This window comes from Chelonoidis abingdonii, chromosome 15 (genome assembly GCF_003597395.2).
Source record: "Chelonoidis abingdonii isolate Lonesome George chromosome 15, CheloAbing_2.0, whole genome shotgun sequence".
NCBI lineage: Eukaryota > Metazoa > Chordata > Testudines > Testudinidae > Chelonoidis > Chelonoidis abingdonii.
Genome location: NC_133783.1, coordinates 30,434,818 through 30,459,909, shown reverse-complemented (window position 1 = coordinate 30,459,909; position 25,092 = coordinate 30,434,818). Strand labels below are relative to the sequence as shown.

Sequence of the window (25,092 nt, the reverse complement as noted above, 5' to 3'; positions counted from 1 at the left end):
AGAGCTGGGGCCAAAAGGGCCCAGAAAGGGCAAAACCATTGCCTCCAGAGAGGAAGCATTGGGGGTACGGCTCAATACCAGGGCTGAGACTGTTTAAAAAACTGCAGATTGAGACTTTTTATCATTGAACTGTTTATCCCGGAAATGGTTTTGATTTGTTGAAAGCCCACAGTCTGTGAATTGACTTGGCGAGAGGGCCAAGTCACTGAGATCACCTGAGAAGCTACTGACAGGAATCACCACAGACTGAGAGGTGCAGGCACACACCCAAACAAGGGGGCACTTGAGTGAGGTGAGTTCCACCCCATTACAGATGTCTTACCTGTAATTTTGATCTCATTTTGCCTTTCAAGAGGTATTTTGTGAATTTAGTTGCATCATTGCCATCACTTTGGGTGATATTTTATCTACTGTAAATCAGTACTAAAATTACCTAAAGTTTGGAGGACTACTTTCTTTGAATTTTTAGTTAATTGGCATTTATTCAGCTTTTTGATGCTGCAGTTTGTACAATACATGTCTGGAAGCAGTTTGAGCCTTGTCTCTACATACACCCATATATAGAAGTATGGTACTAATTAATTCAGTATCGCTATTTGTCATAAACAGATAGCTAAGGGTTAATGTTTCTTCCACCTGTAAAGGGTTAACAAAGGGAACCAAACACCTGACCAGAGGACCAATCAGGAAACCGGATTTTTAAAAGCTCAGGGAGGGAATGTTTGGGTCTGTGTCTTTTGTCTGTCTCTCAGCTATGAGAGGGATCTTTCTATCTTCAAGCTTCTTATCTTCAGTTTCCAAGTTGTGAGTACGAAGGAAAAAACAATAGCTTTTATTGTTTTTTTTGTATTTAATGTGTGAGTTGCTGGGATGTTTAAATTGTATTTCTTTTTAATAAGGCTGTTATTCATATTTTCTTTTAAGCAATTGACCCGTATAATCTTGCTACAGAGAGCATTTTTATGTCTTTTCTTTCTTTTATATAAAGCTTTCTTTTTAAGAACCTGTTTGAGTTTCTCTGGGTAGGCTATAGGAACGAAGGAAGGGAAATTCTTTGTGTTAGATTTACGGAGGTGAATCTGTGCAGCCTCAGGGAAGAAGGAGGGGGGAAGGTGAATTGTCTCTCCTGTTTGTATTCAAGGAGTTTAAGTACAGTAATCTTCCAGGATAACCCACGGAGGGAAGCCTGGAGAGAAGTAAAGAGAAGACAAGGGAGGTGGGGTTATTTCCCTTTGTGTAAGATCAGGGCCTCTGAGTTTGGGCCCCCAGGGAGGGTTTTGGGGAGACCAGAGTGAGCCAAACACTGGAAATTTTTGTCTGGTGGCAGCAATATCAGATCTAAGCTGGTAATTAAGCTTAGAGGGTTCATGCTAGCTTCTCAGTTTATGAACGCTAAGATTCAAATCTGAGTAGGAAGCTACGACACTATTTGTTCTAGAATCTGTACTGGATGGTTTCTTCAAGCAAAGCTTTGAATCAAATGTATTGGCTTAATAGAGAATATGATAGAAAATCAAGGCAATATGCTTAGATATTTCCTGTGCCATCTTGCCTTTTGCATTACACACACTTTTTGCTTGTAGGGAGAATCTACAGCATTTAATGCAGCAAATTCTTTGTTCTAAGGCAGGTTAGATATGAAAATATTTTTAATATTAAACATTTTGATGAAATATAAGACCAAAAAACCAGATGTAAATAAAGTGTAATTGTTCAAATGGGACTCTTTATAAGCAAGCCTTTGCTCTCCTTGCCACTGGAATCAGTGTAGTCCATTGGAAAGGATACCAGACTGTGAGCGACGCACTACCTGACTTCTGTTACCAGCTCTGCCTTTCTTGCTGTGTGATTTTGGCAGGTGAGATGATCTACAAAAAGAAAAGAAATTGGGCTTTTGACCTTTTCTGATGCTTTATGGTATACATGTTTTTGTTTCTTTATGATCCTGTAAGTTGTGTATAAAAAAATTCCTGCAAGGTGTGTCTTATTGTTTTTCGAGTAGGATTTTAAATCTTACTAAGTCATGAAGGCACTTTGACTCTTAGTAGGGTACTAGAGAGAGAGTGACATCATGAGCCAAGGGAATGAAAGTAGAGCTGTAAGACGAGGGATTTTGAGAGAGAATGGGTAAAACTCTGATGTTTGTTAACAAATATTTTACTGCAGCGACTAAGATTTCAAATAAGGAAGCCCGTTTATTAAAGGTTCGGTGCCCTGATTCTTCATTTGAAGATTTACATCCCTTTCATGTCCTAGAAGCCTTCCAGAATATCAGTAAAAACTCAACTGGACATGTCTGATATTTCTAAGGGGTGTGTGTGGGTGCGTGTGTTGTGTGGGGTTTTTTTGTTTGTTTTTTCTTTTTTTAGGATAGAAAAATAACATTCAGCCTTCATCTAGTATAAAAATGCACAAATCTAGCTTTAAAAAATCGTTTGTAGGTCACCTTTAATCTCTCTCTCAAATTGATTTTCCCCATCCCTAGAAAGCAGATGATGCTTTACCATATATAAGGAAATAGCACTTTACATCTCTGGATTCCAAGCATTTTACAATGATGAGCAGGAAGCATTGTTCATAATTGCTGTTCAGTAACTGTATCTATCAGTGACTCAGTTAATATTACAATGAATATGGTCAATGTACAGCAATGTTGATTGCAAAGATACAAAACATATAAATAGAAAAACACTTACATTCGCTTGCTCAACATGTTGCTAACATTGAAGGAATTTTGATGGTTTTCTTTGCATCCCTCACATTTAACTAGATTAAGCAGTAATAATTAGGGGCTAATTATTTTAAGTTACTCTTTTCTGAAGAGTAGTAGCAATGAGACTCTTCTGGACAAGCCTCTGTAAAACTTTGATCTTATCTTCATCAAAGACTCATTAAAAATCCTTGCCAACTTTTTCAGTTACATAAATATTAACGATGGAACACATTCTCTTCTAAAGGCAACAGCAGCCACTAGCACCCTGTTAATTCAACTTCTCTGTTACCCTTTCGTAGACAGATGCTATGAATAATTTAGTCATCTGCTAATTAAAGATGAATGTAAGTTCAGCAGGCTGAACATATAAGCAGAGATCCTGTAAAAGAGACACATTTCCTTCCCTAGTAAATAGAAAGGTTTGATATTAGATACAGCAGTATATCTGGCAATGGATTCTGTTTTGTATTCTTGTTGTTAAATGATTTGTACTCATCTTGAAGACTACCAGCTAATGGTTTCATACTTTTCCCCTATATTTACCAGTACATTTAAAAAAATAATGGTAGCTGAAAAACGTGTGGGCATTATTTATCTTTGTTTGTTGTGGAAATTAAATCCAAGGATTTAGAGTAGTGGTGTAACAGGATTCAGTCCTTGGAATGTCTTGAATTGCCTTTCAGTTAGTACTGGACTTGGTTTAATTTCATAACTTTTTACATCATTTCTTTAGGAAAAGGTGAACAAATGTCCAGTCATTCTGCCACTCATTTTCACTCTTGTTTTGCATTATGCACACTTGTTAAATCTTAAATTGGTAACTCTTTGGGGCCCCTCTTATGCTTTTATATAGCATCTAACAACAATTCTGATTGGGGTGTTTGGGGTATTGCAATACGAATGAAGACTAATCCATTTTAAGTATCTAGTGTCTGTCGCACTATCTGGAGTGGCCCACAACTGTGAATGCCTGCTTCAGGGTAGATGGTTAGAAAGCAGGGCAGACACTCCAAGCTGGTGTTGTGTTCTATCATTAGATTTCACCAAGCCAGGAACAAATGTGAACTCCTGGATCACTGTACCAATCTTACCATGGAGTCACAAACAGTCCACTTAGACTCTCCACTCTATCTTGCCACCCAGAGAAACTGGACTTTTTGATAATAGGTCTCTTAAATAATAATTTAAAAAAACCCACGTCAGGTTGCTCCCAGTCCCAAAAGACTATGTCACTTATCAGAGATCAATTGATACTCTAGATCTTATACCAAGGACCGCTCTAGTAGCCAATTATATAGTAAAAACTAAGGAAAGGTTTATTAGCTAAGGAAAGGAATTGAGAGTTATTGAGAGGTGAAGGCAGGTAAAATGTATACATACAAAGGTGAGTCTCAGTTTGTAATTCAAAATGGTGTCCGTGATGTAATAAACTGCCAGTTTCCCAAAAGTCTTTTCAGGGTACCAGTTTGTCTCTGGGGATCTTTGCTTTGCATCTGGTACACTTCCCTGTAAGGGTCCAAATAGAAGGATTACCCCCTGAATCCATACTTATAGCTTCTTGACACAGAAAACAAGCTCACAGGGTGAACTGCCCATGTGGGCTTTTCCTTTGAAGATGGAGAGTTGATGAATGCATTTGAGTCTTTGACCTCTGATCATCCCACACAGTGACCACTTGTTTGAAATTAGCTCTTTTCTCTTTCAGTTTTTCATTTGCATTCTATAAGGCTTCTTTTTCCTTTGATGGTGAAAACAATGCAAGTAACATCCTTTTAGTTTTCAGGAAGTTTTAAACACAAAATACACTCTTATACATTTAACAATCATTTTGATCTATACTAATACACAAGTGAATTGGCTTGGCTTTGACATGCACTGGCACCTGGTCTGCCAGCGTCAGTGTCATATTCCTGTTATGTCGGCAAATACTCATTACCTCTGTAGTTCATTTATTACTGATATAACTAAATGTCTGTATCTTCTGATAATTTATTGTTGGCCTGAATCCATATGCTCTGCTTTCCATAGAATTACTAGTTTGCAAGCAGTCCGCTTGACTTTTCATGTCTTCCATTTAGGTACAGTTTTGAAATTGCTCAAAAACGTGATGAATCTTTTTTGTGTTTTCAGATTTGTCCTGAATTTAGACTTGCCTGTTTAGTGTCTTGTCACCTTTTTGTGTGACTGCTTTCAGTAGTAATAGTGATTGTCTTCCCTCTGCTCTTAGTCATAAAGTGTCTTGTCTGTCTCCAGCAGATTCTCTTCCTGTCTCAGTTAGGGCTATATCTATAGTGTCTTTCTCCATAGATGTGGAGATGAAGTGTTTTACAGATCATTAAATATGTTGTAGCGCATGACTTAGTTGTTTTTTAATTAATGCACAGCAGTGCAGTCTTAACTGTTACATAGTTAGCTTCATTAGGTTAGCTCTCATACAAGAATTTTTTTCCTTTCTATTGACTTGTTAAATAATTAAACTCTTTCTGTGTTTACATAGCCACTGGTATACATCTAGTTATACTTAATTATTTATAAGATGCACTAACAAGTTTTCCCACGTCTAGTAAATACTTCAGGTGTGAGGGATGTGACCAGCATGTTAGGAGATTTGCGTGATATCTCAACTTCATGATTTCTCTGTTACACCCTTTGAAAAATGCAAAGAGAAGTCCCCTTAAAGGTAGCCTTATAGTAATATGCCTATCCTAAGACAGGAGTATGTGATAAGTTTGTGTGAAAAGTGTGTGTATGTAAAAAAATAAACCTTGGTTGAGTCACCTAGTGGATGGTCACCAGGCTGTTTTATAATTGGACCCAACCTTTAGATCCCATGTGCGTCCAAGCCAACTGGGTCTGGGCAGAGTCCAGGCATGGTCTCTGACTTTAGGCATGCTCCCAGGGGAAGATTCTCTGTGTGAAGCCCTTCCTTGAGACATAAGACTCCACTGTCCAATTGTCCTAGGCTCCAAGACCAGTGCTGAACCTCCCAAGCTTCCCCTGTCATTTATACATGCTTCCCCCAGAGCTCCACCCTTGTGGGTGCTCTGGTTTACAGTTGAACTCTTCAAGGACACAAGGTAGGTAAGGAACAGGGTTTGCACAGGAACTGCTTCAACACACACACTTCAACTCTCCTGTGTTGTCTCAGAAAACAGATCCAGCAAAACAAATGCCTGAATGCAAATCTCCACCAGGACCCAGAGTCCTCAGGTTCTGGTCAGCGTCCTTGGGGAAAGGGAAAAGCCTCTCTTGCCCTGCTGCTCCTCCAGCTTTGTCCTTCTGTTTCTGGTGATGAAATGGCTCCCCTTGCTAAGAGAGCATGTCTGTTTTAAAAAGCAGTCTGTAACACCTTGACTGTTGCTCCTTCTTTTCTTGGATTTTCCATACTGCAGTGCTATATTGAGTTGCTGGCAGAGGGTGTGATGGGTTTGGTCACAGAGACCCCCTTGAGGCTGTCGCCTGATGTGCTGGAATTACCTCTGAGCCCTTTTTTTCCACCAAAAACTGCTCAGCAAGTTACCTATCTCCAGTACCCAGTTCCTAATGGGATCCAAACCCCAAATAAATCTGTTTTACTCTATATAAAGCTTATACAGGGTAAACTCGTAAATTGTCCATCCCCTGTAACACTGATAGAGAGAGATGCACAGCTGTTTGCTCCCCCAGGTATTAATCACTTACTCTGGGTTTACTAATGAACAAAAGTGATTTTATTAAGTATGTTAAGTATAAAAAGTAGGATTTAAGTGATTTCAGGTAATAACAGATAGAACAAAGTAAATTAACAAGCAAAATAATCCTAATCAAGCTGCGCGGGGACAGAGCCTGTCTGATTCTGGTCGCCCTGGTGTGGCCCAGATGGCCCTGGTATACCACTCTCCTAGAGCTGTTGGTAGACACCCCAATTGCACTCCCGCTGTGGCCAGAACTGATCACTCAGGATCACGGTCAACTCTGTCATCCCGACCTGCAATCTCTCCACCTCACAGTGTGGATGCTGCATGGCTAGATCAGTCTGAGCTGTGCTGTTTTCACTCAGTTCAGCAGATGCTTTTGGGTAGCAAGAAGCCCTCTACCAGGTCCACATACTGAGCCAAATGAAAGCATTTTTCCTGCTGATGTGCTAGGAATCGTACAACTCCCCTACAGGCATCAGTACCTCTCATCTTGGACTACCTCTTGTCCTTAAAGTAGCAGGGCATGGCAATATCTTCCATCAGGGTGCATCTGGCATTTATTTCGGCTTTCCACCTGGGTGAAAGCGGACGCATGGTCTTCTCCAATCTCATGGTCAGCAGATTTCTCAAGGGGTTGGAGTGCCTGTCCCCATGAATTGGACAACTGGTCCCTACGTGGGATCTTAAGCTGGTCCTATCCAGACTCATGGGTGCCCCGTTCGAGCCGATGACCACCTGCTTGCTCCTGTACTTTCCTGGGAGACGGCCTTCCTCGTAGCTATCACCTTGGTGAGGCGCATGTCCAAGCTCAGGGCACTCAGGCACTGTTCCACAAAGACAAGGTATAGCTGCTAAAGTGGTGTCTGCCTTCCATGGCAACCAGGACATATTCCTACCTGTCTTCTACCCGAGGCCACATGCCTCTCGACGGGAGCAACAGCTGTACTCCCTAGACGTTTACAGGGCCCTGGCCTTTTACATCGAGTGAATGAAACCCTTCAGGAAAACATCACGGCTGTTTGTTGCTGTGGCAAACTGACTGAAGGGCCTTCTGGTCTACTCCCAGCGCATCTCGTCCTGGATCACATCATGCATCCGTGTGTGCTATGACTTGGCTGATGTCCCATCTACGCACCTTACTGCCCTCTCCACATGGGCTCAGGCTTCATCCTCTGCTTTCCTGGCGCATGTGCCCATATAGGAGATATGTAGGGCAGTGACTTGGTCATTGGTGCACACCTTTGCCGCCCACTATGTGCAGCAGTCCAGGGGTGATGGTGCATTTGCTTCAGCGGTCCTTCACTCCACAACATCTCACTCCAACCCCACTGCCTAGGTAAGGCTTGGGAGTCACCTAATTGAAATCGATATGAGCAAGCTCTCAAAGAAGAAAAGATGGTTACTCACCTTTGTAACTGATGTTCTTTGAGATGTGTTGCTCGTATCCATTCTAAACCCACCTTCCTTCCCCTCCGTCGGAATAGCTAGCAAGAAGTAACTGAGGGGGCGCTGGGTCAGCCAGGGCATATATCTGGCGCCATAAAGGCACCACTCCAGGGGGTGCCTCAGCTGACCTACCGAGTGTTGATTAGGCTAAAAATCTCCCAATGATCGTGCACGCGGCGTGTGACACACCTAATTGGAATGGATATGAGCAACACATCTCGAAGAACAACAGTTACAAAGGTGAGTAACCGTCTTTTCTTTTAGTGGCAGTTCTGTTGAAGTGAATGGTATCAATAATGTGAGTAAGCTGTAGAGTCAGATGCTTAAATTGTAGCCATTTACTGTTGTATTTTCAAACAAATATAGACTTCACACACAACAGGTCAATTGCATTTAACAGTAGGAAGTTGAGTTTGATGAGTCATAAACTTTGATTATTTTGGTAGCACAAGTCTAACATTTATAAAACAAACTGCTAGAATACACACTTGTGAAGTAATTTGAAGAGTTGGACAGCAAAAGGCTATTTGTAATAATAGAGAATCACCTTAATTATAATTAAATTAGAGCCTCCATACTATTAATGCCACATTAGGGTCTTGAAATGAAATACTCAAGTCAGGGAATGTGGTAAGTTAAGGCTTCTATTGTGATGACAAGTTTGCTTAACTACATGTCCTTTGTGTTTTATAGTAGGCACTAGTAATGAACAATACCTGGACATTTACATTTTTCAAGAGATGAAGTAGAAAATACTACATGTGTGCAATTTGGCATAGTTAAATTGTGGGAGAAAAAATAAAATTTTATTATTTTGAGAGCTTGGCTTTGCAAACTTAATGTTGCACTAATAGTCACCTTTTTGTAAAGATGGATCCAAGATGCAAAATTCAGCTCTGAATTTTGAAAAGAACCCTCTCTCTGTTCCTACCTACGCTAATAAGAGAGAGGGTAACTTTGGGCAGGGGGGAGGAGAGAGGAAGAGCGTGTGGTGTATGGCAGTGTTGTGTTCATTGTGTTGTATCAGTCCATTATGGAGATACAGCTCAGTTGTGAGAGTTGGATCTGACTAGATTCTGACACTACCCTGAAAACAGCTTTCACCCCCAGCAATTTATAAACTCAGGAGTATTTGAATCTGGAGTTTTGGATTGAAACCACTCTAGGTTCTTGCATTTAATTTCCTGGGCCATTTTTAGAATAAAAGGAAAAATTCTGAGGAATTCACTTGCCAAGATACAAGCTTCATGAGTTCAGCCATTGGAGATAGTAAATTTATTGCCCTGGGATTAATTAGTAGGCTTGTAAAGAGATAATGATTCTGGAATTCAGAGCTCAGCAACAGTCCTTGCTCCAAAATTATTCTACCTCTCAGGTTTACAGTTTCCTCTTCAGAAAATGAGTTATAAATTCCTATACCAAAAAACCCTGTACTGTTCACTGTGTGTACTGTGGTCTTGTCTTACAGCAGTTGTGATTTGTGTGGTTGTATGTTAAGGCACTGTCATAAGATACACTTGTTCTAAAATTGCACTGCATTTGTGCTTCATCTTTGATGGTTCACAGCATACTCAAGGAACCATAAAGTCTGTCTGAGCCATGTTATTTTTTCAGAGAATCTTTCCAAGATGCTGTGTATAGAGCTCAGCTTTACTATTTCTGTCAAAAGTAGAGAGAGCTCTTCTCCCTTTCTTTCTCCTTGTCCTTTGCCTGAGGGATCAGAGGTGCAGTTTTCACTCTTTTTAATAGCTTGTGAAATGAGGACTCTCCTGACCCTGGAGTCTGAAACAGCTGTGTCGGGAGGAGCTGGTGTCAGTTTCGAAGTTTCTGGGGGTTCTTAGCCTTCCCCCTAGTCTGTGGAACAGCATCAGCACCTGAATGGAGAAATGTCTGCCTATTCTGTACGAGATTTTCCTCTTTTAGTTTTCCTTCTCTCCCAGGGGAGGGGGGGGGGGGAAGGAACCCTCCCACCAGTCCACAGGAGAGCAGGATAGTAAGAGACACAATCTGCCAATAATTTCCCAACTGTCTCAGGAAAAGATCCGTGCAATAAATATTCTGTCACCACTTCTCCTCTTGTGACTCTCTGTATGAAGTGGATGGGCAGACAATTGAATTTAGGAGAAATGAAGAAAATGTGGGCCAAATAAATGAGTTGGGAAGGCAGGTAGGAGGAAAACAGATGGTGACAGAGAGTGAAAGAGGTATCTAAGAGGAAGGGGAAAGATAATCTAAAGAAAATTTAAAACTAGATGGGGAAGTAGGGAAAATTGTGATTCGAAAGGGTGTGTGAGATATAAATGAATGAATTAAAGTTGCTCATCAGTGGTGGCTGGAAAGACTGCAACATTGTGTGTGGGATGGGGGTGGGGCATACATTTGAATGGCATTGTGACCCTGGTGCACGAGGTTGCAATGTTTCAGAGTAGCAGCCGTGTTATTCTGTATCCCAAAAAGAACAGGAGTACCTGTGCACCTTGAGACTAACAAATTTATTTCAGCATGAGCTTTCGTGAGCTACAGCTCACTTCTTCGGATGCATAGAATGGAACCACAGACAGGAGATATTATACATACAGAGAACATGAAAAGTGGAAGTTGCATACAACAGGAAGATGTCTATCAATTGAGATGAGCTATCATCAGCAGGAGAAAAAAAACTTTTGAAGTGATAATTAAGATGACCCATAGAAGGTGTGAGGAGAACTTAACATAGGGAAATAGTCAATTAGTGTAATGACCCAACCATTCCCAGTCTCTGTTTAAGCCTGAGTTAACTGTATCTAATTTGCATGTTAATTCGAGTTCAGCAGTCTCTCTTTAGAGTCTGTTTTTGAAGCTTTTTTTCTTGCAAAATTGCCACCTTCAACTCTGTCATTGAGTGGTTAGAGAGGCTGAAGTGTTCTCCCACTGGTTTTTGAACGTTATGATTTCCTGATGTCAGATTTGTATCCATTTATTCTTTTGTGTAGAGACTGTCCGGTTTGGCCAATGTACATTGCAGAGGGGCATTGCTGGCACATGATGGCATATATCATGTTGGTAGATGTGCAAGTGAACGAGCCCCTGATGGCGTGGCTGATGTGATTAGATCCTATGATGGTGTCACTTCAATAGATATGTGGACAGAGCTGGCATTGGGCTTTGTTTGCAATACCACTCAAATTTGGCTTCCATGTGAATAGAATAACCAGAGGTGTAGCTTCCCATCTCAAGAGGGAAGCTTACAAGTCAGCCCCGTGTGTGTTCTGTTCAGTGATAGCCCTTACTGTGCTCAGAATCGCGTACCTTCCTTTGCCTCTGGCTCAGACATCAGATCCTGCGTGAAAGTGCAGAGCCATTTTATTGACCTTACTGTGGGCAGCCATATGAGATGAAGGTTTAACTTCAGGAGTATAAAAGATGACTGAGGGTCTCTCTGAGGAAAGGCGATAGAAGACGAGACAGGAAGGAACTTTCGCTGTGGTTTGCATGTTGTTCTAGGATATAAAACAAAATGTCACTCTCCTTCCTGAGTGCTTTTGTTATTAGGCTGGTGGGTAGAGGGAGAAGCACAGAAATCACCTGGGAATTACATCCATTCACATCTCCACCCCGTGCTAGAAAGTAACTTCCTGGTCCCCTCGGGAACAGTGAGGAATAACCTTCCAGACACTGATCTGCCAAATGAAAGAAATCTTCAGTTGTGTTGTTTCCACGGGGAAATTGGGCCAGTAATACTGTGAGGCAAACAAACCTTTCTCTTTGCCTCCTAGGTGCCTGCCCCACCAGCCTGACCTTCTTGGAACACTGAAGGGAGGTCACCCACCAGCCTGAACCTTTCAGGGCCATCCCCTCATCCCCACTGTTTACTTTATACTCTCTGCTGGCTAGCCTCTTGCTTTTGGGTGACAGGCCCATCCTACTTCCCGGACCTGGCTGGTCCCTGGCAATGAGAGGAGCTGCTGCTGCAGTTTCAGTAGCTGGCAGGTGAGGGCTCAGCATGCAGCACAATGCAGAGTGACTCAGATGCCAGCTGGCCCATGGTATGTTCTCTCCCAGCTGTGAACCTCTTCAGATTTTTAAATCAGTGGGGAGGTCTATGGCCCCTGTTTAAAGGGGTGGGCATGAATGCCTCCCCCGTCTCCAGCGCCTGTTCTGGTTCTAATCCCTGTGAAATTGCTTCAGGCTCTCAGGCAAATATCACTGCTTCAGTTAGCTGATCCCATACTTGGGAACCATAGCTTGAGCCTTCCTTTTGTAAATGAAACCTAAGATTCCTGAGCACAAGATGCATCCCAAAAAGGGTGTGGGAATAGAGGGTCGCTGAACTAGTCCAATTCAAGTTCTGGTCCTGTCTTAACAATATGCTTTTGCATCGTCACTTGACTTGGAGACTCATGAACACCACAACCAAAATTGGTTTGACCTCTTCTGGGTCTTTTCTTCAACTTTAACCACTGCACAAAACTAGGAAGGATTCTATGTAGGAGGTTTCATGAATATTCATTTTCGGCCTGCAGAAAGTCCTGGCAAGACCAATGAAATGAATAATAAAACTAAAGAAATTAAATAATTTTGATTAATGTTCTGGCTTATTATTTTCTTCAATGCTTGCAGAACATGCTCTGCCACTGCAAAACTACTTGTGCAATATATGGAATTTTTTATTCTATGACACATAGGTTTTTAAAATATGTTTCTGCAACTGAGCATTTTGTCAACATGAAAACTCCAAAAGGTCACTGAGAAACAAGAATGAATAGGTAAATATTCCTCAGTTGTGTACTCTCAAACTTACACATGGTAAAATGGACATTTTAAAAACAAATTGTATTATAGTCCTTCATTGAAAGGAATTTCCTGTTTGAAGCATAGAAAACTAAGAAATATGCACATCAGTGATGCATCTGTTAGAACAAAACCCATCTCCTGGCTTGTGTTGTGGTTACCAGTCACTTAACACAAATGGATTGTTTCAACAGCTCCTTTTATTTTTAAATAAGGAAATTAAAAAGTATCTGGCGTATAGATCCATGGGGAGATATGAGGAAAAAATTAGGTTTGTGATATTAGATATTAATGAAGACTTAGTTTGGAAATGGGTTACAATCTTATACAAAGCTATTCCGGTAGCTCTTAGCAAAGCTTAGCTTGTTAGTTTGCCACTTTACATTGTGACAGATAAGTTAATTTATTTTCCTGTTTGCTGTTAGTGCCTATTATGTTTTCATACATTCTTAGAACTCTTTGGGCTAATATCTGATCGTACCTGAAGAGACAGGTATGGAATATGATCTCCACAACAGCAAATGAAATACTTCCCACAGGTTTACATTAGCCTAACAGAGCAGTGCCCAAAGAGGGTTGGGACCCCATTTAAACTTGCTGGGGTCTGGGCAGTGGAGCTCAGATTACAGGCCCCTTGCCTAGGGCTGAACCCTTGGGCTTCAGCTTTGGCCTACACCACTCAGGACAGTAGGCCTTTGGCTCCCCTCCCCACAGGGTGGGGCTAGGGAGGCTCAGACTTCAGTCTCCCTTACTGGGGTTGTGTAGTAATTGTTATTGTCAGAATGGGGTCGCAGTGCAGAACTCCTGGTCTAACATTTTATCTCCTTCATGAAATCTTTCCAAGTAGGTTATGGTGTGAAGCAAGACGGAAGAAGCTGTGACTTTTAGAGTTGAAAGCCCAAAATATTTTCTTTACGTTTGTCGTCTTTTAACAGTTATGAGAACTTGATTGTGGGGATAACCCTAACATTTACATAACATACAACAAATTCAGTGTGGTGTTTCTTCAGCCCTAACAATATTACAAATTTTAGTTTAAGATATGGGAAGAATAGTCTCCTGTACTTCCTGTGGCCTTGTCTACATTTGTGGCAGTGTGTAGTGCATGCTTCAGTGAAAGGCAGGCTGTGTCCATGCTGCATTGTGTAGCTACACACAGCAGTGAAAGGCTCTTGCAGGGGAAATGTAAGGGGAAGGGGTGCCAGCAGCTTCAACCTGCTTGTCTTTCACTGCACCAGGGGAAGGCTCCAGCAGGGGGAGGCAGCATGACACCGTAATAACAGCATATTAGAGGCATGGCTTGGGCATGTAGACTGCTATGTGCCCTAGAACAGTGATTCTTAACCCGGGGTCTGTGGCCCTCTGGGGGGCTGTGAGCAGGTTTTAGGGGGCCCGCCAAGCAAGGCTGGCATTAGACTTCTGAAGCCCAGGACAGAAACCTGAAACCCCGAGCAACGCCATGGGGGGCTGAAGCCCAGTGCTCTGTGCCCCACTGCCCAGGGCTGAAGCTGAAGCCCAAGCAACTTAGCTTTGCAGGGCACCCTGTGGTGTGGGGTCCTGGTCAGTTGCCCTGCTTGCTACCCCCTAGTGCTGGCCCTGGCTTTTCTATGCAGAAAAACAGTTATGGCACAGATGAGCCATGGAGTTTTTACAGCATGTTGACATAGGTGGTGAGTTCCATACCCATGTGGTGCTTGGGCACCAGCAATATTCAAAGCCAGGGGCCTAGCTCTACCAAAATTTGGGGGTGGGGTGCCCCCCCCACAGCCCAACCTGTGCCCCCCTGAGTGTCCTGTGGCCCCAACTTGCTGCCCCTGCCCCCCCCCCGCTCGCCTTTCCCAGGCCCCGAAGAAGAGCATCTCTCTTTGTCTCCTCCATGCTGCTTCCCTGTACCAATTGCTGCCGCAGGGTCTTAGTGCCCCCCTCCTCCACTGCCAGGGAAGACTGAGTCTGAGCCTGCCCTTCCCCCTCAGACCCTTCCTTTTTCCAGCAGGACCCTCCAGCAGCACAGGTCCCCCTCCCCGTCATCCACAGTCAGCACTCCTGCCTCATACTGGGCAAGGAGGCAGCCCCATCTCTCAGCCCCAGTGAGGCTACAGTCAGGGGCAACAACAGGGGAGGCGGCGCACACAGCACCCCTCAGCACCCACCACGGGGGAGGCGAGGGAGATTCCTGGACCTGAGAGGGGACCTAGGAGCACAAGCAATGACAGTGGTGGGGGTGAGTGTGCTGCTGGGGGGGGCAGGAAAGGGGGCTTCTCCCCCAGAGCTTGCTGCTGCTGGCAGGGAAAGGACTGTGGGAAGTCCTCCTCTCTGGCCCCTCTCCTGGAGCAGCCTGCCTACACCCCAAACTCATCCCCAGCCCTGCCCCACCCCACCCCAGAGCCCACACTCTCAGTCAGAACTTTCACCCTCCCACCACACCCTCAACCCTCCACCCTAGCCCTGAGCCCCTCCAGCACCCCAAACACCTTATCCTCAGTCCCAGCCAGAGCCCTCATCCCTCACACTCCTTCTCTCGCCTTGAGCCCTTCCCACACCCCAGTCTCTCCACTGCCAGCCTCAGACAGAGCCCTTACCCCCTACACCTCTACTCCCGCCCTAAGCCCCCCCACACTCCAAACCCCTCATTTGCAGCCACACCCCACAACCCTCACCCCTACACTCCATCCCTCTGCACCCCTCTCATCCCCAAACTCCCTCCCAGAGCTTGCACCCTGCACCCCAGTCCCCTGCCCCAACCTGGGGCCTGCACCCTAGACCTCCTCCCTCACCCAAACTCCCTCCCAGAGCTTGCACCCTGCACCCCAGTCCCCTGCCCCAACCTGGGGCCTGCACCCTAGACCTCCTCCCTCACCCAAACTCCCTCCCAGAGCCTTGGGCAGGTGGGGGGGGGTGGAGTTTGGGCAGGGGCGGGTTCTGGGCACCACCAAAATTTCTACAAACATGCCACCCCTGGATGTTGGTGGGGGGAGGTGAGCGGAGGCCCAGAAAGAAAAAGATTGAGAATCCCTGCCCTAGAATTCTGGCGTGTATGTGCTCTACTCACCTAAGCAGTGCCTCGCTGTCTACACTGCTGTTTATAGTGCTGGGACTGCTGTGGATGTACTCTATATGCCACTGTAAGTGTTGACCTGCTCTATGAATTAGTAACTTATTGCAGGTATGAAGTTTGCAAACTGGAACTTAACAGACCAGGATAGATAGTCAAAATTGACTTATAGTATTTATATGATCACTTTGACTTACTATGTTAAATATTTTCTCATTACTACATTTGCTGGTTTTGCAAATGTGGAATATAATATGGTTAAATATAAAAAAGCTAAAGATTTTATTTATTTCAGATTTGACTTACCCTAAGTTTGGGTGAAAATGGGAGGGGGTGTTTTTGTTAATGTATAGAAATCTACCACAATGTCACTAAAGTTAAGAGGGTGGAGAACGCAGTTTCTTAGGAAAGCTGTAGTTTCTAAGAGATTTAAAATGATATGCTGCCTGTCTTCAAATGGATGGAGGAGAGGGAATTTAGGATTTAACAAACAGTTCAAAAATAAATTTCCCTTTTCCTAACATGAAAGAGAGAAGCTTTTCCTGCTTTCCTTTTTTCCCCCTTTGTGCTTAGACATTTCTTTGTTGTCATCCTTACTTTTGTGGCTGGCAATGCCAGATATAGATTTCCCTAAGACTTTAATTAACTGTCTAAATACATAATTTCATAAACCATGTTCTGGATGACATAAAAATAGGACTTACTTCACAGAGTTGTCCTATCTAAAGGTCCACTTCTGTCCTTCTTCAAAGTTTCATTTAAGTACCAGAGAATCTCCTAGTGTTGGTACTCTGATTAAGAATTTCTGCTTTAACTTTAATGCTGACTCTTTTATATTTAGATCTCTTGTTGAGATTCTTCAGTATTCATTTTATGTGTGTGTGTGTGTGTGTGTTTTCTGATTCCTAGTAGAAAATGCATTAGTTATTAAAATTTATTTTTTTTCAAAATGGAAATGTTTACAATGCTTTTTAATGTGGTATTGCATTTGTAACACTGCAGATTTGTTACAGTTTCTGGCATAAATGCTGTTCTCCAAGGATTTGTGTTGTCAAGTTTCTCCTTTTTATGTGCATTGGAACTTGGCAAGACAGATCTGCATTATTTTTAAATCTTTTGCAAAGTGGCTTAAAATATGACTTTTCATTAGTGAAAAATTTTAAATGTTATTTACACTTTTCTTTCATGTATTTTTTTTAAAGTTTTATTATCTCTTGCTAATTCAGTTTCTCATACTAATTATTTGTATTGTGATGGTGCTTGAGGCCACCATAGAATCCCCTCCTCCCCCCATTGTGTCTAGGCACTGTATTATCACAGATCTGGTTGAACATCCCTGGCTGGACACTTGCCAGACTGCTGTGAGGGGGATCGAAACGCTGAACTGCACATGCTTTTGGCTTGTTGGGGCCTGGCAGAATTTAGGAACTGTGCCTGACTGTAGAGCTCCAGAGAGGCACACCAGGAGCAGATCTTATGTCTGACACCCCTTTTGGCAGTAGGAATTGCCTAAGTCCTGAAAGTAGTGCTGACTCCCCCCAACCTCCTCAGCAACTCTTGCATGTAGCCCAGAATCTCACCCGATGTATAATTTTCCTAGTTTACAGTTTAACTCTTCAGAGGCATACAACAGTGAAAGCAAACAAACATAGACTTTGCACAGGATTCTAAACACAATTTACTCATTGCTTAGCACAGATCTAGACAAAATAATAAACACGACTATACCCATTTTCCTTGCCTCAGTTTCCTCACCACTCTGGAGAGTTCTTTGGGATTGAGCAGAGTCTCTTCTTCTCCCCCCACCCTCCAGCATGTGGTTCTGATCCAGAACATGGACTCTCTGATTCTTCCCTCTCCCCCACTTCTCAGACTACCTTCTCTTTTATAACCTCTAGCATCCTTTTTCAGGTAACCACAACCCCCCCACTAGGTGACTTCATTGCAAGGCTACCTGTCCCCTGATACAGCTATTAATGTTCTGAAAAACTTGGTCAGATCTACTGTTACTGTTCACATATGCTAACTTATGTAATAAAAGTTTCTAGATATTTGCTATAGTATAGCCTACATAGAAAGCAAAGATACATATTTTTGTAAGTGGAATGCTTCTTCTAAGTGTCCTAGACTTAAAAGCTGTGAGTATAATGGACTAACTGTTCTGTTTTGCCAAAGTAGACCCCACATATTAGGAGTTGTATTGCTTTCATGACAGCTCTTCTACTCCATTATTCGGTTGCACACTCTGTGAACCTGCAAAATGTAACAGCTAGGCTTTTCTTCGGCAAAACAAAATTTAGACATCTTTTACAATTAATTTATTTGATGATAGTTTGGATTCAAAATTATGACCAACAGTGGAAACATTGCTAAATTTCAAAAGCTGTAGATAATTGTGATTTAAGCTACTTTGCTTGCAGAGTTAACATAAAATCAATCTCCCTTTCTCACGTTCTTCTTCCTAGGAAAAGAAATATGTGAATTTTAAGAGGATTTGTTTAACTTTCTTAGGAACTGATACCTGTTATGAATTATTTTACTTTATTGAAAATTTGTTCATCTTTGAAATTGATAAGCATTTTAATGTTTTAAGTTGACTCTTGATATTGTTAGTTCTTATTTTACTTCATTCACCTATTTTAATGGGATTTGGACCCTAACCAGTCTTGTAGTGGTGCCTTAACAGTACCACATGTTGCCTTCAAGCTATGAAGGTGCAGGGCTACATTTTGACATCATAGGTTATGTCAGTTGTTGTGGCAGTACAGACGAAAATGAACAAGCCTGTTTAAGGGTTGATTTTGAATTTAAAACCTTGCTCAACTAGTTCCTTTGGAAGTTTTCTTCCCCTCATTTTGTGACTATAGCTGTTCGAGGAATTGAAAGAACCACCACTACCGCACAATAGTAAATGTCTTAAAATATTAGGCTTCAGTGTTGGAATTGTAGGATTTGCAAACTAGGTTTTACCTTTGAGAATGTATTATCTTTTGGTTGGAATAAAATGGCCATTTTAGGAAGATGGTCTTGTGACAAGATTCAGTGACAGGAGACTCGGACTGACATCCTGTCACAAGTGACAAAACCCCATTGATTGTGGTGGGTCCAGGATCTCGCATGTTGTTTATACATGCTGTGTAACAGACGTTCTGTGTGATCTTAAATCAGTCATTTTGAGCCCAATCATACAGCCCTTACTTATGTGAGTAATCCTATTTAGTTCAGTTGGGCTATTCCTAGGATTGAGCCCTATTTTCCTATGCCTGGTGGGATAATATCACTTACCTTAGAGGATTGCTGTAAAATTAAATTCATTAATGGTTCTGAAGTCTTTTAATCTTAGTTGGAAAGTGCATAATACCAAGGTTCTATGCATTGTCAAATGTTGGGTGCTTGTGAAAAGAAAATTACTTTTGGCAGCTGCTCTATCAAAAGATTTCAGTAGCAGCTGTAAAAAGTATCTGTAAAAAGAACAGGAGTGCTTGTGGCACCTTAGAGACTAAGGGCTTGGCTACACTTGAAGTGTGCATGTGGGAGTTTACACAGTGTGGTCGTACAGCTTGTGTAGGAACAGCGCTGCAGTGTGGCCACACTCACAGCTACCAGCGCTGCAGTGTGGCCACATTTGCAGCAGTTGCAGCACTGTTGGGAGTGTGCATTGTGGGCAGCTATCCCACAGAGCACCTCATCCCATTTTGGCGCTGTGGGTTGTGGGAAGGGGACGGAAGGGTGCGGTCATTCCGCTTCCTGTCCCAACGCCCCGTGGTGCATCGCTCCAGCAGTTTCGTGCATTGTGAGTCTGCAGCGTGGTTTCTGTTAGAATGGAGCCCGAGCTGCTGAGGACTTTGCTGATGAATGTAGCCAGCACATCACGTTTGGCAGTTGAGCTATTCCTTATGCTCCAAAGTGACAGTGAGGAGTCCGACGACGACGATGATGATACAGATAAGATCACCAGACGCGTGTACACTAAATTGCTTGTGGCAGTAACGGACGTGCTCAGCAGCGTGGAATGCCGCCTTTGGGGCTCGGGAACCAAGCACTGAGTGTGGGATCACATCGTCCTGCAAGTCTGGGATGACGAGCAGTGGCTGCAGAACTTTCGGATGAGGAAAGCCACTTTCATGGACTGTGTGTGAGCTCGCTCCACCTGCGGCGCAAGGACACGAGATTGAGAGCTGCCCTGTCGGTAGAGAAGCGGGTGGCTATTGCAGTTGGAAGATGGCAACTCCAGACAGCTACCGATTGTCGCGAACCAGTTTGGAGGGAAAGTCGACCGTTGGAAATGAATGTGATGCAAAGTTTGCAGGGCCATTAACGCATCCTGCTAAAGGAGAACCGTGACTCTGGGGAACATGCAGGACATTCTGGATGGCTTTGCACAAATGGGGTTTCAACTGGGGGGGCGGATAGATGTGACGCATATTCCTATTTCTGGCCCCACCCCACAAGGCATCGAGTACATTAATCGGAAGGGATATTCTCTTGGTTTCCAGGCGCTGTGGATTCACCGTGGGCGTTTCACTGACTTTACACAGCTGCCTGGAAAGGTGCATGATGCACGCATCTTTCGGAACAGTGGCCTGTTCAGGAAGCTGCAGCCAGGACTTTTTTCCAGACCGAAAGATCACAGTAGGGGATGTCGAAATCCCCATTGTGATCCTTGAGACCCCGCTTACCCATTAATGCCTTGTTTGAAACCGTACACAGGGAGTTGACAGACGCAAGTGGACCGTTTCAAACTACAGGGCTGAGCCAGTGCCAGAATGACGGTGAGGCGCTTTTCGCCGTGTTTACAGGGGTGCTACGAGAGTGTCTCTATTGGAAAGCTAGACTTGGGGCGAAGGCAGCATCCTTGCGGTGTATATACCGTGTGCTGTACCCTCCATAATCTTTGTTAAGGGAAGGTAAACATTCAGTGACAAATGACCTTCGAGTTCAACGCCTGGAGGCCTGACATTTGCAACAGGCCAGAGCAGGGCTACTAGAGCGGCCCACAACAGGCGCTTCACGATCTAAGGGAGCCTGAGGGAGCAATTTGAGGCTGAAAAGCCAAACAGTAATGTTTGTGGCCTTGACTGGTGTTTAAGTGCAAGTGGTTATAATGATTTTCCCGGGGGTTCAGTAATGTTTTCGTTTCTGCCAATAATAAAAACTATATTTTAAGAGCAAAACCAAATCCTTTTATTGAAAAATACAGTACATAAAAGGTTGCGGGGGGATGTAGGGTGATGACTGTACAATCAGATGTTTGAATATGTCTTTCCTGAGTGCTTGTGCCATGCCCTGCTGCACTTCAGGATTACTATGCTCCGGATTGGTGATAGGGGTGTGAGTGCGAGGTAAGGGTCGTAGTTCTCAGGAGTGGTAGGCGTGTACGTACAGTGTGGGGGGGCATGTCGCCTGTGGTGGAGAAGCAGGGATACTGGGGAAGGGGTTATGAGAAACAGGGCAAAAGGAGAAGAGCTTGTGGGGTGGGGGGGTTAGCAGGTATAGCTTGCCTGCATGGCTACCATGGACTGCATACAGTCTGTTTGCGCGCCAGGGAGGTTATAAGCTGGTTTGTGTTTCATCTTTTGCCAATTCTTTTTTCCTGTGGCCAATTCGTTTTTCCTGCTTTTCTTGTTTGCCTCCACTGGTGCACTTTTGTCTCTCCATCCTGCACTCTCTGCCACAGTATGCTCTGGATCTGATTCAGTAATGCTCATCACAACTCCTCTTTGGTTCTCTTCCCTCCTTCTCAGGCTGGAGTTCTTTCTGGTAGTCTTTAGACGCCATAGTATTCGAGTCCTTTTAAAAAAGGAAACAAGAAACAGAAACATTTATTACAGAGGCTGCATGTATAATCCCAGTGGAGGAGTGTGTAGACCATTCCTCTGTAGCATCTTCACACATCCTAACGTAGCACAAGAGGCACAGGCAGACAGGACATTGAGTACTAGGGGCTTCTCACTATGAATCATGTTTCCCTGCGACTCCCTGGGAATGGAGTGCCGATGAGTCAGGGCTCAGTGGGGTTTTTGCTGCTTTTGAGGAAAGCAGAGAGCAGCTGGGGGAAGACCACTGAACAGCACCCCCAAATTGCCACAGCCCACTTACCTTCCGTGGAATCAATGTTTCTGCTGCGACTCCCCTGGGAGTGCGGGAGCTGCCTGATTCTAGATCAGGCTCAGTGGGTTTTTTGTGCTTTGGAGGAACGAGCAGAGAGCAGCTAGGGGGAAAGACACTGAACAATATCCCTACATTTGGTCTACAGGATTTTATCCTCCAGATATTATCCCTGCCCGCGTCACCTGGGATGAGCGGGAGGGTCTCTCTCACGGGCAATGTGGATTTCCGCCCTGTCCCTATGCAGATTGCCTGTGTTGCAGCATGTGTCCCCCCACCCCTCACTGCACAGTTGGCGGGTACGCGTTTACCTGACAGGGACAAGGACCAAGTGGCTCTGCCCGTAAACTTGCGGCAAGCACATTGCCCCACGCTCTGCAGAAAGATTTTGCAGAGATTTACAGAGGCTGATTACGGGCACGTGATAACCAATCAATGGCTATTCCACCTAGGCAGGCATGCATGCACCCATGGAACCAAACCACCCTGCCCCCGCCCACCTCCTATCACAAAACATTTTAAAACGCTGTACCGGGATCACTGGCTTCCTTCTGCTTCGTTCTTACCAACAAGTTTCCAGAGCTGCTGCGACTGGCTAGCTTCCTCCTGGCTTGAGAGAAGCCTCGTGGTGCATGCCTCCTGGGGACTCTGGGGTATCTTCCACCATCCCAGTACCTCACCTCTGGTTCACTCCAAGCCTCCCCCACCTCCTCTCCGCTCTGATACTGTCCATCGTGGTCTCTCGGATTTGCAGTGGGGTCACCCCAAGTAATCCTATCCAGCTCGTTGTAAAAAACGGCAGGTTGGGGCACACCTGAGCCCGTGGGTCCCTCACGGGCTCTTGCATAGCACTCGCCAGCTCCTTTACCTTTGACCCTGACACTGCAAGCGCGTTCGTTCATGGCCCTGCTAGCCAGCATGACTTGGATATCTGGCCATGGTATCAACTAATTTCTATGGCTGGAGCGCAAGCTGACTGATTGCAACAGCTTCCTCCAGCTCCAAACACTGATGGGTCCTGCAGCTCGCCATTGTCCATGCTTGGGATCGTCTGGGGCCATGGAGGCATGGTCAGTGATTTGATTGTTGCAATTCCACGCGTGGCTGAGCAAACAGGAAGGAGAATTTTAAAAATCCCAGGGATTTAAAGGCAGGTCACCTGAGCCCAGGGCAGTGGAGTGTGAAATGATGAGCAGACTGGCCGAAAGTTGCTGGGATTCTCCCATCCCTGGAGGCAATAACAAGCGCTGTTTGTGTCCACACCTGATGAGCAGCACGCATCACCAGCGTGGAATCGCTTCAACCCAGTCAGACCGGTGTATTACAGCCAGCGCTGCAGCCAGGGAGTTGCAGCGCTGGCTGGGCTTTGTAAGTGTGTACACAGAGTGAGTTGCAGCGCTGTAACCCCTTCACCAGCGCTGCAACTCTCCAGTGTAGCCAAGCCCTAACAAATTTGTTTTGTGCATAAGCTTTCATCTTAACTCTGGCCTGAATAGAGACTGGGAATGGCTGAGTCACTACAGTACTTGAATCTATTTCCTTATAACTATCCTTACACCTCTTGTCAACTGTCTGTAATTGACCATCTTGATTATCACTACAAAAGTGTTTTTCCTGCTGAGAACAGGTCATCTTAATTAATTAGCCTCTTAGAGCTGGTATGGGTGTGTGCGGGTGCACCAGTGATGAGCTGCTAAAATCTTAACAACCGGTTCCCTATAAAAAGTTCTGATTTAAGGGATGTGCCACGGTATGTATTTTTTGTACCAATAGGGTTACCATACGTCCGTATTTTCCCGGGAGGAATTTTTAAATTTTAAAAATTCCGCCCAGACAGCGATTTAAGAACCTAAAAGCCTGACATCTCTGGGAAAATACAGATGTATGTTAACCCTACCTAAAGTTCTCTTCTCTTTTAAAAAGATGGGCCTGAACTAGAAATGAGCTCCGTTTCAGCTGTGTGGGTCCCCGCCACTCCCTGGGGGGTGTGCTAGGGTGACCAGATGTCCCAATTTTATAGAGACAGTCTCAATTTTTGGGTCTTTTTCTTATATAGGCTCCTATTACCCCTCACTCCCTGTCCCGATTTTTCACACTTGCTGTCTGGTCGCCCTCAGCTGTGCACATGTGTGGGTCCCAGCTGCTCCCTGCCCCCCCTCACTGAAGCAGGTGTGCAGGGTTACTGCCCTGAGAACTGCAGGACACCAGTGGACCTGGGGCTGGCTGCAGACAGGCGTGGGGCAGGGTTAGCTGGAGGCAGGGAGTGTGACACGGGCTGGCTGCAGACAGGGGCTGGCTGTGGGCAGGTGGTGCAGATGGGCTGGCTGTGGGCAGGGAGTGTGGCAGGGGCTCGATGCGGGCAGGGGGTGTCGGCAGGGGGTGAAGACAAGGGCTAGCTGTGGGCAGGGGGTGGCTGCGGGTGGCTGTGGGCAGGGGGTGAAGACAAGGGCTGGCTGTGGGCAGGGGATGGCTGCGGGCAGGGACTGGCTCCAGGCAGGGGATGAAGATGGGCTAACTGTGGGCAGGGGCTGGCTGTGGGCGGCTGTGGGCAGGGGGTGGCTGTGGGTGGCAGGGGCTGGCTGCAGGTAGCTGTGGGCAGGGGGTGGCTGGGGTAGGGAGTGGCAGGGGGTGGCTGTGGGCAGGGGCTGGCTCCAGGCAGGGGATGAAGACGGGCTGGCTGTGGGCAGGGGCTGGCTGTGGGCAGCTGTGGGCGAGGGTGGCTGGGGCAGGGAGTGGCATGGGCGGCTGCGGGCAGGGGGTGGCTGCGGGTGGCTGTGGCAGGGGCTGGCTGTGGGCAGGGGTTGGCTGCGGGCAGCTATGGGCGGGGGTGGCTGCAGGTGGCCATGGGAGAAAGTGGCTATGGCTGGCTGGGGGCTGACTGCAGGCAGGGGCTGGCTGCGGGGAGAGGGCGGCTGTGGGCAGGGGGTGGCTGGGGCAGGGAGTGGCTGTGGGCAGGGGGTGGCTGCGGGTGGCTGTTGGAGAGGGCGGCTGGGGCAGGGGGTGGCTGTGGGCAGGTGGCTGCGGGAGAGGGTAGCTGTGGGCAGGGGGTGCCTGGGGTAGGGAGTGGCTGTGGGCAGGGCGTGGCTGCGGGAGAGGGTGGCTGCTGGCGGCTGCGGGCAGGGGCTGGCTGCTTCTTAACTGGCTTCCCTGTGAGGGAAGCTTTGATGGGCTTCGGTGGGGAAAGGTGTAATTCCTCCTCCCGGCCACCAGGGGGCGCTGCGCTTCACTGCAGGAGCCAAGTGGGCTGCCTCCTGGCCCTGTTGCCTGCTGTGGGCAGGGCGTGGCTGCAGGTGGCTGGGGGAGAGGGTTGGGGCTGGCTGCTGGGG

At 45.4% G+C, this 25,092-nt stretch overlaps 1 protein-coding gene across 5 annotated transcripts in view; it reads left to right on the top strand.

Moving 5' to 3' along the window:
- Positions 1 to 25,092, top strand: part of SGMS1 (sphingomyelin synthase 1) — a 210,789-nt gene that overhangs the window by 56,640 nt on the left and 129,057 nt on the right. The window lies entirely within an intron of this gene.